At 31.7% G+C, this 14,034-nt stretch overlaps 1 protein-coding gene and 1 pseudogene across 1 annotated transcript in view; one reads left to right on the forward strand and one right to left on the reverse strand.

Moving 5' to 3' along the window:
- LOC112023611 (uncharacterized) overlaps positions 1 to 14,034 on the forward strand; it is a 109,302-nt gene that overhangs the window by 87,102 nt on the left and 8,166 nt on the right. The gene's annotated exons all lie outside the window — the stretch shown is intronic.
- Positions 9,835 to 12,732, reverse strand: LOC112006361 (GDSL esterase/lipase WDL1-like; annotated as a pseudogene).

Raw genomic sequence — 14,034 nt, forward strand, 5'->3', positions numbered from 1 at the left:
ATTCTGTCTTTGTGGAGCTTGAATCTCCATCCTCCTTGCCAGGGAGTTGACAACCAAATGCTTCAATAAATGGACTAGTGCTAACAAGATGAAATTCCAAAGCCTTAAGGGTCTTTTGGAATAAAGGTTTCTGTCTGAGGGTGAAAGCTGCTTGAAGATTATCAAGAAGTAATTTAATATGAAAAGGAAGGTTTGTAAATTCTCCGTCCTGAAAAATGAGATCAATGCGGAGCACTTCTTGTAGAATTTCACTTTTGCCACCACATGAATTCATTGCCTCTGCTAGCAATGTATCCTAAAGGGATATTGTCTCTATCGAGACAACTTTATGCTTGTCTGAAATCTTCACTGAAGGCTTTCGGAATTGTTTAGGTTGCACCACTGGTGCCTTGCCCTTTCCTTTCTTGTCTGCTTGGGAGGTTCTTTACTCATAGTAGTCTGCAATTGGGTTTTGGGAAAAAGATTATGTCTTGAAATATTATTTTAAAAATAAATATTTTCATGCAAAGCTTCTTTCAAATTCATTTTCAAAATCCTTTTACCAATGTCTTTCTATGAAATTTCTTTAAAATATAAGAAAATAGTTTTTAAAATTTAAAGTATATATAATAAAACAAACTTTTACCTATGCACCTTTGTGCTCTTGCTGGGTAGTAGTGATATTAGAGTAGTCATGACGTAGTCTGTCAAAGTGAGTGGAATTCAATTTTTTTTCAAAATCTGCCATGATTTTATCCGTTTTGTATGTATTACTATATATCTCATTCTGCGAGAATGTGTGAAATAAAGCTTCTCCATAGAGTCTTTCATCAATTATAATAGGAAAATCTGTCAGGGACTTATAATTAATTCTTCCTATTAGGATATTAAATCTGTCTTTGTTCAAGAAATTACCACAATTAATGTTCTCTTTAATGATTAGTAAAGGAGAATCTGTCAAGACTTCTTTTTTATACCTTTTTCATGAAATTCTTTTTCACAAGGTGTTTGGACTATATGTCGGTGCCTATGCAAAAAAGTAGTGGGAGAATAAGAGCAAATTTCTGTCTCTATATTTAGTTAAATTTTGTTTTTTATGTCATTATCTGTCAATTGGTCATCAAGTGATATTTATGCCTTTAAAGATGACAAACTTCTTTCAGTTCTATAGATTCTTTCTTTAATAGTATCTTTTAAGATAGTGACATTATTGAGGGAATCAATTTCTTTTGGGATCAAGGGTAAGATGAAATTAAAAGGTACATTAGTCAAGACCATAAAGAAATTTCTTAAAACAACTTTGGAAGAAATGTCTTTAATAACTTTAGAACATATGCCTTTATTACAAATGTAAACATTAAGTAATTTATGATTAATTAACTCTTCTCCATTAGCCTGAACTAATCTTTCAAAAAAATTTCCATAATAATTGGAAGGTATTAATCTTCCTTGTATACTATTCATATAAGCACCAGAGACTATTAAAGCAATTTCTATCAAAGAAAACTCTTTATTAATTACTAAAGTAATTTCTGTATGCCATTTTTGAAAAATTACTCTATCAATTAAGCTCAAGAAATTCTGTCTATTGTGAGCATCTTCTTCTAATGAAGGGGGGTCTATCATAGGATTAGAAAATTCTTTTAAATTTATTATTTCTGCAATATTTTGTTCATCTATGTCTGTGGAATTATCTTCTTTAATTTCTTGTTTTACTATTTTTGCTTCTGTCATTAAATCTTGTAGAGTTATTGGTTTTATATCTACGCCATCTTGTTTCTTTTTTGTCTTTTCTTTCTTATCTTTTCCTTTCTTAGCTTTTTCTCCTTTTTCACATTTCATAGCATGGTGTCCATATTTCCTACACTTAATACAAGCAATAGATATGTCTATAGATTCTTTCAATTTTAGTAAATAATCTTTTTTATCTTTAGGTGATTGGGTAGATTATTTATCAATTTCATTATTATGTCTTTTTGTTTTCTTTTTCTTTTATTGACTTTAAGAGGGTTGGTTGATTTTAGTTCTTCCTTTTTCTTTGCTTGATCTATCTCTTTCCATTTAACATCAAACATTTCCATTAATTCATTTATTACATCTTTCTCAAATTCTAATTTACTGATTTGTTTAACAATTTTATTATGACTATCACATTGTTTCTTAGTATGTCCATATTGTTTACATTTATGACAAATAGTATTTCTAGTGTGTCTGTCATTTTTCTCATTATCTGATGACTCGGTAGTATTTAAAACTGTTATGTCTCTTTTTTTGTCTATATCTAAAGGTGAATTTAAAATTTCTATATTTTTAGCCAATTTTGCTAAACCATCATCTTGGGTATATATCATGGATTTTTCAATTGATTTTAGTCTCTCATCAATTTTTTCTTTTAAACTATCATTATTCCTAGGACTATTGTTTGTCCTTTCTTTGTTAACTAGACTATCATCTTCTTTCTCTTTCCTTATCATGTTTCTTTCTTTTCCTATGTCTTTTTCTATATTTATTTCTTTATGTAGAGTTTCTTTTGAGTTGGTAAGAGTACTATTGCTTTGTTGTCTTGCCATACCTTTTTCGTTGTCTTCATCAATTATATCTATCTTCTTCTTTTGTATTATTGTGATGCTCCAATTTGATTGATTGTGTGATGTGTGTGGGTGTGTGATGAGTCCCATATTGGGTATTTACTTGGTTAAACTGGGGTTTATTAATAACTACAAGGAGTCTCAATTGTGACTAGTCCTTTTGAGGTATAGTGTAGATGTGGCTAGAGCTTTTCCTTGGGTCGTTACATATGGGGTCCGTTTGGATACTGCTTATTTTACTGAAAGCTGAAAACAGAAAACAATAAAAAATTAATAAAAAAGTTACTGTTCACGCGTTTGGCACTAATCATGAGCCTAAAATCACTGTTCATGAACAATGAACAGTGCCAGACGCGCGTCCAAGGAAAAAGAAATGAAACGCAAAAAATACAACGCAAGAAACGCAATACTCAAACGCCACTATGGTATCAGAGTTGGCTCGATAACCCCGTGTGGGCTCAGAGACACTACCCCACAAAAAGTGGGCCCTAACGAGAACGTTAGGGATTTAAGTGGGGGTGATTGTGATGCCCCAATTTGATTGATTGTGTGGTGTGTGTGATGAGTCCCACATCGAGTATTTACTGGGTAGATCTGGACTTTATTAACAACTACAAGGAGCCTTAATTATGATTAGTCTTTTTGAGATATAGCACAAATATGGTTAGCGCTTTTCCTTGGGTCGTTATAATTTCTATAGAATTTCTTTCTTTCTCCGCTTCTTTCTTTACTTCTATCATTTTTTGCACTACATGACTATAGTATTTTCTTTCATCAAAGTCTTTCTTGTTGTCTTCTTTATATTTCATTTTTTCTATAAAGCTATTTAGTTTCTTTTTTGTCAGAATTGTTTTGAAGCCTCCTTTCTTCAAGTCATCTTTTCCAAAGTCTTTTTTGTTATAGCTATAGGTCTAGTCTAGTCAACAACAACAACAACAATAATAATAATGATGTCAATTGAGCTACAATGCTAGCAAGAAATGGTTAATTACTCAATTTTTGTTTGAGATTGAATCTTATAATTTTAAAAATAACAAATTGAACCATGATGTTTCAAAAAATTAAAAATTAAAAACTGAATCGTGTTAAATTTTAGGCACAATATAATTCTACTTAAATGATTGAGGTTTAATTCGTTACTTTTTAAAAGTATAGGGTTTAATTGATTTGTTACTTTTGAAACTATATAGGTATAATTTGTTTTTGAAACATCAAAACTTAATTTGTTACTTTTGAAACTATAGAGTTTAATTTATTACTCCTAAATTAAAGGTTTAAAATGTCATTTACCCTTATTATTAAATGGTATAGACTTTTGTTTCTAAAAAAAAAAAAGGTATAGACTTTTAGACCACAGACACATTAACTAAGTTAGTTATTTTTTAGTTTGATAATAAAAAATTATTATCAAAAGCGGACGTCATAGGTTAAAACTCTCTAAAAAAAAAGTTAGCTACTTTTTTACCTGTGTGCATAGGGAACGAGGGAAGTTATTTTATTAGAACAACTGCTGTCTATTGAGAGTTTCTAAAATAAAAGTGCTAAGAGTCAATTACTACGATAGGAAGAGAAAACAAGCATCTATGGTTTGTAGATTTTTCATGTGTAAAGGGAAATTTAAAGCGAGATTAAGATAAAGAGCATACATTAATCAACCATTTTATGATTTTTTTTAATGAAAAATTGAAAAGAGGGTAAAAAATTGTTAGTTATTTTTTCATTTTCTCATAATTTTTTTTTCAAATAATTTATTAATATATGTCCTAAAGGCGTACGTTAGTAAAATTCTAAGATCAATAGTTATTGCACATATACAATTACTCCATTTTTTCTCAACAAGAATTTTTATTTGTTTACTTTTTCTAACTTTTTTTATTATTTAAAGTTTTTTTTTTTTTTTTAACACTGCATCTTAACTTTTAAAAGCTCTTGCTAAATAAAGTTATTTTTTTAACATCGCATCTTAATTTATGAGGAAAAAGTTAATGGATGCCTTAAAGGCATTAGTTTATGAGCTATTTTTTGAAATATTTTATGAAAAAATGATTAAAAAAATTAATTAATTTTTTTGACTAATTTTTATATTTTTCATTAAAGTGATGTCAACATTTTTCTAAGATAATTTATTAAAAATTACTCTAAAAGTACTTGTAATATGACCCAACTTTTAAAAAGATATTTTTTAATGATTAAATGTTATCTCGAAACAAGAGCCCCTTCACATGCTAATGATAATAACTAATAAGTGATAAGAAAGTGTATTCTTATGAGAAAAAGATTTCGCTAACACCAATAATAGGGGGATAGAGACTACAGACTAGATTGACGCATGAATCTTTAGTCTTTAGCTGGTGTTAGGGAAGAAATTATTTTTTTATGAATAAGTGCCAAAGAGCTATTGTTTAAATTGACAGGGCTATCACCAATTAGTGTTAAGGATTAGTTGAGGAAGAAAGGTTTTGTTTCAATTAGAATGAGCATGGATAGAAGAGTTGTTCCAAATTTCAAATGATGTGGGAAAAAGAAATAAGTAGGCATTCATTGAAACATGTCTTATTAAGGCAAATAACTAGGGTAGCTCAAGTAAACCATAATACAAGCCTGAAATTATGCTTATTATGTTGGATATGGTCTGATGAAAACGTTAATAATTTGTACAGTGTGAGGAGACCATCGCTAAAGGGTGGGCAGTGATAGATGATGATTTTTGCATTGCTAGACTTGGTCTCACTCTATTGTTTGCCTTCAAAAGCAGACGGAATGTTAACATATACTTTTAGCTTATAACTTTTTTTTTTTTTGGCCTATGTATGTGTATATATATATATATATATTTAATTTTTACTTATTTTTCAAAATACAAGTATATTTGAGTACACTCTCTTGACATAAAATAATCACCAAAAAGTCAAATAAACATGTTAAACGCACAAAATTCTAATAATTATTGTTTTCAACAAAATGCTAACTAAGCCCATCGAGAAATGCAGCATCGGACCCACCCCACCAAAATTTTTTTAATGACAATGTTGGTCCTAGAAATGAGTAATGCTCAAGACATAATTTTATGTCACAACTCACCACGTGGTGAGCAGTGAGTGGTGGAAGTGTGATGATTGGCTATGTGGGAACACATTTTCACCACTCACGACTTACCACCTTGCAAGTTGTGGTACAAAATTGTGCACAAAGTTGTGTCTTGAACATTACTCCCTAAAAATATGTGAAGGACTATAAAGCCCACTAAAAAAGCGAGTATTTCCTCCATTAGTTTGGTATGGTACATTTTTTTTTTCTTTTGTTTTTTTTTGTTTTTTTTTTTTACCCCGTAATACAATGATTGAGGGTTAAGGGAGTACAAGTGTTGAACCATAATATCCCACTTTATTTTATTTACAGTGGTTATGTAATGATTATGATGGTCTTGTCACAAGGTCACAGGGCTTAGGCCCAGCCCAACTGAAGGGGCTAGGCCTGGTACAAGTCACACTGCTAATAACATATTAAGCCTATAGCAACAAAACCCCAACACCTTTTTCCTTACTATCCAAATGAATCAAAATCTTTTAAATTGAGTTTCACCATGCAAATTACTATTTTTTGTGAGATGTAAAAATTAAAATGGAAAAAGAAGTAAAAGATTAAAAAGTTAAAATGCATTTTTACCATTTTAACTTTTACATTTAGTAATTACATGATGCAATAAATCAATAACCCTAACTATTGCACTAGATTGAAATCCAAATTTTCTATCCCCCTTCTAGAAAACAGTTTGATTGTTATTATTAATATTTTAAAATAAAAAACATGATTGGTAGGTTGAAAAAAAAAATCTGAGGAGATTAAAAAAAAAAAAAAAGTATTTGTGGACCTCACTAAAATGATAAGGAAGCGTTGCGTATAACTTATATAAGTGAAAATTTGAACCCGCCAAACTTGCAGTCGAGTCAAGTAGGTACTTTAGTTGGGATAATGCTTTTTGCATATTTTTTGTGCTTACTACTCTTGCATTATTATTGTAGCCAATTATCATATCTATTAATTTTAATAATCATACTCAATTAGTCAATTTAATGAAATTGTTAGATCTTAAATGGGATCTTCTATAATTTCACACATGAGGGGCGATTTCTTGATTTTTCCAGGTCATTAATGGCTTTTGATTATTTTTAGATAATAGTAGATGAAAACTTTTAATTCAAAATCATATGTACGATAGAGGGTGTATATGAGGTATGCCAATAACATTTTCCTTTGCTATATATGCAGCAAAAAATAGAAGCACAAAGAAAAACATACAGACGCATGGGAAAGAAATAACATGATTGCAATCCATTTAATCTTTAATTTTAGCAATATCAATCTTAAATTTTCAAACTGCAATCAGGTATTCGGTATGAAAAAAAAAGTATAATCAATACTATAATGTAGGACATATTCCCATTTCATCTGTCTAAGGAAGCTAGCCTCAGATATTTTTGATTTGATCTTCTCACCAAAAATTTCTCGAAATTTGGGCACAAAAACCTTTTCAAATTCAGTTGGCAATGACTTCCAGTGTAGACTTGGTTCTCGGTCTGCATCTCTAAGAACCTTCATTATCTCCACCACTATCTTGCTCCCCTCAACTGATAAATAAATTCCATCCCTGGTGAAGAAAGCACACAACAACCAAGCTTTAGTCCAAAATTTTGGGAGTTGACTATGGATCCTCAAGAAACTAGTTAAGGTCGGCCACACTGCAATTTAAATCCAACCTACAACACATGCAGCAAACTTAAGTGAAGGAAGCAGTTGCCCAACCGCCCTTTTTCCGAATTGCAGTCCAAAGATCAATTGCCTTAATGTCCATCTCTCGACACAGTTCTAAACAAGCTTCTGAATATTGTTGGCAAGACTCATTTGTTCGCACCCTCCTATTGAACTAGCAGTTCCAGTAAAATATATGCAGTTAGAACTAACTGATTCTAGTTTAGAATGTGACATTTTAGAATTGAGAAATGCTCTGGTAAACAATTACAAGATTGTTGCTATAAGCACCTATATATTTCTCGAATTTTTGCCTCAAGGTGGAACACTAAGAAAGATAATGCAAGTCTTCTTTAAAAGGCTCTGAGAATTTGCACCAAATTGAATATGAATATTCATTAGGCAGAACAAATTATGTTCAAAAAATTTTAGAGAAAAAATTATACATTATATTACAATACAAAATAATTATTTATCTCATATTGCATAGGTTTATGGCTAGTATAGATTAAATAATATGCCCAAATTTTTTTTTTCTTGTTTTCCTTCTGCCTTAATGTATTTTCATGCCATGGTTGCTGTACAACACACTGTAGATTCCCTCCATCAAGAAGAAAGAAGTGTTTCTAAGGTAGAAAGTGGCTTTAAAATGTAAAGGCGGTAGAAAAGGTATAGTTAAATAACTTAAATCTTTTTCTTTCATAAAAGTTTGTTTCACACTTGGCACATCAGGTTTATATGCATGCACTAAGTACCACATATCATTTTTGGGTCCTTGAGAATTCCCAATCTTTAGTGATGAGGATTAGATGCATGTTATTCTAGTTGTGGTAGAGAAATCTTATTCATACTGAACTTTATAAGGGCTTTCTTCCCTCTTTTGGGTTACTGAAACTATGTAGTCTGGTACTACTTTGTGCTCCAAAAATGGAAAAAGAAAAAGCCCGCATTCTCATTGAGATGGCTAATCCAAAAAAGGAAAAAGAAACAGTGGATTCTGTTTCTATGCCCAAACACAATAATGGGGCTTACTTTGCTAATGCCAATATCAGTGCCTTACTGCCTCTGTCTCTTTCAGAATTTCGTAGTGGATTATCTGTGACAACCCAGAAAGATAGATAGGGCCGTGCCGAAAGGCTGTTACTAGTGCAGGAGGGCTCACATTTTATCAAGTGCAATTTTTCTTGCTCCCTTTCTCTTTTGTTTTGGCCCCCATTATTTCATTAAAACCCCATCAAGGCACCAACCAAATTGGTGTTGTTGATTCTTAGCCAGTCGGCTTTTCTTTGGTTTATATTCTATTTTCTAAATTTTCTTTGATATGTTTCATAAGACAACAATACAATATATTCTAGTATAGACTTTGGGGACTTGGACAGTGTCAAGAAAACTGTTTCAATAGGTAATTTTTTTTTTTTTTTTAAAAAAAAAAAAAAAAAAAACACTTTGATCCTTTGCTTTTCTAAAGTATGATTCTGACTCTCCTTTATTAGTCTCTTCTCCAAAACCATATCATGAGCATCAAAATCTAATCGGAGACCTTGTTAGCGGGAAACAAATAGGTTGAGTGGCTTTTTTATTTCCCCTTTTCCCTTACAATAAGTGGAGAGGAAGAGATTTGAACCCACGTACACTAGTTTCATGAGATTTTTTTTTTTTTTTGGAAACACTTTTATGAGAAAATTGGACAATACTACCATTTACTGGCTAATCTTATAAGACTGCTTTTTTTAATAAAAGATTGTTTTTATTGAAGTAGATATATTATTTTTTTAATCGAAGGATGATATTTTTGGGTCTCCTTTTTAATCCTCTCTTCTCCGAGTCCAAATCCTCTGTCTCATCAATTGTGCTCCACTTCATGCTCCACCAATAAAATTTGGACAACTAACCTTTTTCATTAAATGAGATATCTCATTAAATGAGACAACTAGCCTCTCTTATTAAAGTCAGAGTTATCTCATTTAATGAGACAGGCTAGTTGTCCAAGTTTTATTGGTGGAGCATAAAGTGGAGCACAATTGATGAGACAGAAGATTTGGACTCCTCTTCTCCACAACCAGTCAACTAGTAATAATAAATGTGAGCACTCGCTAATTTCAAGACATTTTATAAAGTGAAAAAAATACTAAAGCAAAATGACTTTACAATAGAAGCGATAATGAATGTGATTAGTAACATATCAATTATAATACTTATCTAATAAAATTTATAACGCTCTTAGCATTACTCCGGAAACAAATATTTAACATACCATTAGTTATAATCCAAAAAAACATACCATTAGTGTTCCGTTTATAATACGGTCGATGAAAGCAAGGTTCTTTGGTTGTATCTTTAATCTTTGAACTCTATAAGAAGAAAATTGGAATATTGCCAAAATGTTCTCATTAATTAAAATATCTAGGTAGCATTTTTGTCACTCAATAAAGTTTACTGCTAAAGAATCAGATGATTACATAACAAACATTGAGAAAGATGACACTACATATGAACCATTTAAGCACAATGACCACACTAATTGCTATTTTTAACTCAATCTCAGGGCTGTCACAACCGAATTATTTGAAGAAAATGACGAGCACAATGACCACACCAAGCAACAGTCAGGTCGTGACCAAAAAACTTGCTTAGAGGCTAGTATTCAATAGGTTTATTACTTATTAATTTTCTATTCCCATTGCATGTTTCTGCGGAAGCTGCCCTCAGAGACATTCACAGTGGATTTGCCATCAGGACTGACTGGATCATAGGGTGAATCCTCTCCAAATTCAGCAAGCAGTGACTTCCAGTGTAGACTTGGTTCCCATTCTGCTTCCCTAAGGACCTTCATTATTTCCTTTACTACAATCTTGCTCCCCTCAGATGAGAAATGAATTCCATCTCTGAATAAGGATCATAGAGTAGTTCAATGAAGAATGAAGGCAAGTGAATTTGAAAATAACATTTACTAATATCATAGTGATGCTAGGAATTTTACAATTTTACTACATAAATTTTATAAAATAAGGTGTTACCAATCAAAAAGAACATTAATCAAACATTTATTTATTATTTATTATGTATTTATATGGTTAGAGTGACAACTGACACCAAACAACTTCATTGTCATGTCAGTTTAGAAGTCATTTATTATAAAATTGGTAGTATCTTTAGCACTCTTCTATCAGAGTTTAATGTTTATATTTCATCCCCTTCAAGTGGGAACAAAAGAGTTTGATACTTCTATTCCCTCCTTTTGTTAACTCCATTTTTCTTTCTTTTTCAAATATAATAAATAATAATGACAACAAAAGAGCATCACATCTGAAAGCAAACTCACGTAAAGCATTCAGTCAACCAATCATCCCTTTTCTGAATAGCAGTCCATAGATCAATGGCCTCAATATCCAAGTCCCTACACAGCTCTAAACAAGCTTCTGAATATATTCTGCAGGACTCATTTGTCCGATTCAGCTCTCCCAATTTATCACTGGTTTCAATAAAAATATGTACTATTAGAACTGAATAATTAACTCCTACACAGAAAGAAAGAAACAATTACAATTAAAGTTATCATTATGAGCACTTTAATGTTTCGCGAATTTATTCCTCGTTGACAGGAGGAGCACTCAGGAAGATAAGGCGAGTCTTCTCTGAAAGGGTCTAACAACCAAAAAAATTTATGTTCAAATATCAATAAAACTGTGCACCATTGCTGAAGAATCAATTCAATAGAAACAATACCTTTAGATGCATGGCTATCTTCCTCATATTTTCAATATACTCAGGAAGTGGTACATGAGGGCCTAGGCCAGATGGATGAGGATGCACAAAAAAATTTAGCTTATTAGAATACCTAAAAAAAATTGCTGGCAGCCTCATGACTGCAACAACTGAACCTTTTTTTTTTTTGAGAAATTGCAACAACTGAAACTAGATAGACAAGAGACCCCTGGAGTTTCACAGGTCCAATTATATCTTATATTTTTCACTAAGAAATCAATTTTTGTATTAGATGGATGTTTCCAATAAATCCCAATTCACTTCATGATAACGTCAACCCCGTAATGAGTCACGTTTTATGGCACATGAACTATGATATATTAACCATGAAATTGATCTATTTCAAATGGAGAATTTTTTTGTTTTGTTTTTGTTTTTACTCCTATGTGGATTTATTAGGAATAAACAGCTACTATATATTTCCTTTTAGATACTGAAAGGTATGGAAGAAACTATAACCTTCAAGTGTGATGTGTGTGATTAAACATAAAATACCTTTGGAAAGATTTGATCCAAAACCTGCAGAGCGCGCCTGGAATTCCAGCTGGAGTATCCTCGCAAAAATATGTCTGCCTTTTAAGAGTTAAAAATCTAAAATCAGTTTATAGGGCATGAAAATTTAGACTTAACAGAGAACATAGTGAGCCACAGTTTTGATGCCACTGCTTTGGCCTGTCTGTTTCCTCTTGCACACACCTTAACAAGGTGTTAATGCAGAGCTCACGAGAATCACCAGTAGGGCTCAAAAAGCTCTCAGTATTGTGTTATTACTTTTGCAAATTTTCCAGTTCTTGAGCATATCTTCCCTTCCTTGTTGCTAGTCTCAGTTGCTTTTCAATTAAATATTCAAAAGACAAGCAGTGACGACTCCATAAATTTTTTTGAGGAGAGTCGTTAAGAAGCTTAAATTAAACAAATTTTAGTAAAAATAAAACTTGAATATATTGTGTTATTGAAAAAAAAACACATACATGAAATTTTACAATTTCTTTCTACAAGTTTTTATATTTTGAAATCATCACATGATAGTTTATTATCAGTTGTCATTATCTATTATCAAAGTAGATGTAACCATTTTATTTTGTTAAGTTTGTATAACATTTTATTCTTGTGTAGTTGTCATTATTTATTAGTTATTTCATAAATTATTGACTTTATATTAATTATTGACTCACATAACCATACTCATTCATACATAAATAATACATTTAATAATCACTAACTTTGCAAAAAAAAAAAAAAATTCTTGAATCACTAGTTTTATAACAAAAAGTTATTATAACATTATAATAATATACACATGTAACAAATCCTCTATATTTCTTGATTATTAAATTATATAAAGTTATAGTATATTTATACTATACATGTACACCTTCACACACATCACAATTCACACAAATAATATTATATCAAAAAATAAAAAAATAATGCACAAAATTAGTATCACACACACACACACACACACACACACTCTCTCTCTCTCTCTCTCTCTCTCTCATATATATAATATAAATTTATAATAAAGAGAGACATTTAGAACTCACAAACACTCATATTTTACTTTTAGGGTCCGTTTGGATACAGCTGAAAACTGAAAATACTGTAGCAAAATAATTTTTAAATGTGTAAATAGTACCGTGGGACCCATTTTTAATGAAAAAAATTGCTGAAAAGTGAAAATTGTGGGTCCGTGAATAGTAAAACTTGGGTTGAAAAGTCACATGTTGCGGCTACTGTTCAATGAACAGTAACCGCAACAGTGATGAACAGTGAAAATTCGGCTGGGAAAGGCTTGACACGCGTGTGAAAAAAAAAAAAAAAAAAAGGAGCTGAAAACGTAACGGCCAGACGCAAACGCGAATCAATCAACCGGGTCTATTTGGAATGTTCGCAATAAATTTTATTTTGAATGCCGTGAGACTGGGGTGGAAGCTGCCTTTTCTTACTAAGTACCGGCTGGTTTATTTTCTTTTCTTGGCGGGTTGCCTGCGAGCATGACCTCACTTGTTATACTCACTGTATTTTTCACACTATCAATACACTTTTCTAAACTTTTCTCAGAAGAAAAAAAGAAAAAGAAAAAAGGCATATGCATGCCACACGCCTCTGCCACAATTTGGGCCCTGCACCCATAAAGCATTAAAACCCCATCCACTTATCACAGCACTTGATTTTGTCCAGTGCCTCAAATGCTTTGAACTTGTCAAGATAATAAATAATACGTGTCCACTTTTAGGTCATTTTTTCTCATTCTGACGGTCCAGTACATTAAAAACTCTCCTGAAGCTTTGCCATTTGTTACAAATCAAACTAAATATTGTAAGGAAGTTAAGGATTTAAACGGAAGGATCTTTCCCTCACCCTCCAAGAGCTGTGGCTCTAGGCCATTAAATCATGAGAAAATTTTATTATGAGATATTCCTTTCACAACATGTGTGAGTCCCACATATTGTGAGAGATGTCTCATAAACTATCATCTCACAGACGTACAAAGTAATTTGTTAATCTAAATATTATCAAATTTATATCTTGAAAAAGTGAAAAATATTCCATTAACCTTTTTTATGGTAGTGGTCAATGTGACAATAACCAATGTTTTGCTTAATTCACACCACAGCCCACAAAATAGCAAAATGACAGTTTGCCCATGAGTCCATGACGACACAAGGTCTATAAATTTCACTTGCAACGTGTATTTCTTCAGAGAGAAATGGTTGGACCAGTGAGACCTAAGTTTGTATTGTTTGGTTCATCCATAGTTCGGAATAGTTTTAGCAACGAAGGGTGGGGTGCAATTCTTGCTACCTTGTATGCTCGTAAGGTACTTTTTTTTTTTTTTTTCCTTTGTGCACTTAAGGGTGCGAGAAACATATGTGGTTATCTAAACGTTATAGTTGTCTCGCACTGCACACTGGATTTGACATTTACTGTTTATACGCCGTCCCTTGAC

Source organism: Quercus suber, unplaced genomic scaffold, assembly GCF_002906115.3.
Source record: "Quercus suber isolate HL8 unplaced genomic scaffold, Cork oak 2.0 scaffold_172, whole genome shotgun sequence".
Lineage (NCBI taxonomy): Eukaryota > Viridiplantae > Streptophyta > Magnoliopsida > Fagales > Fagaceae > Quercus > Quercus suber.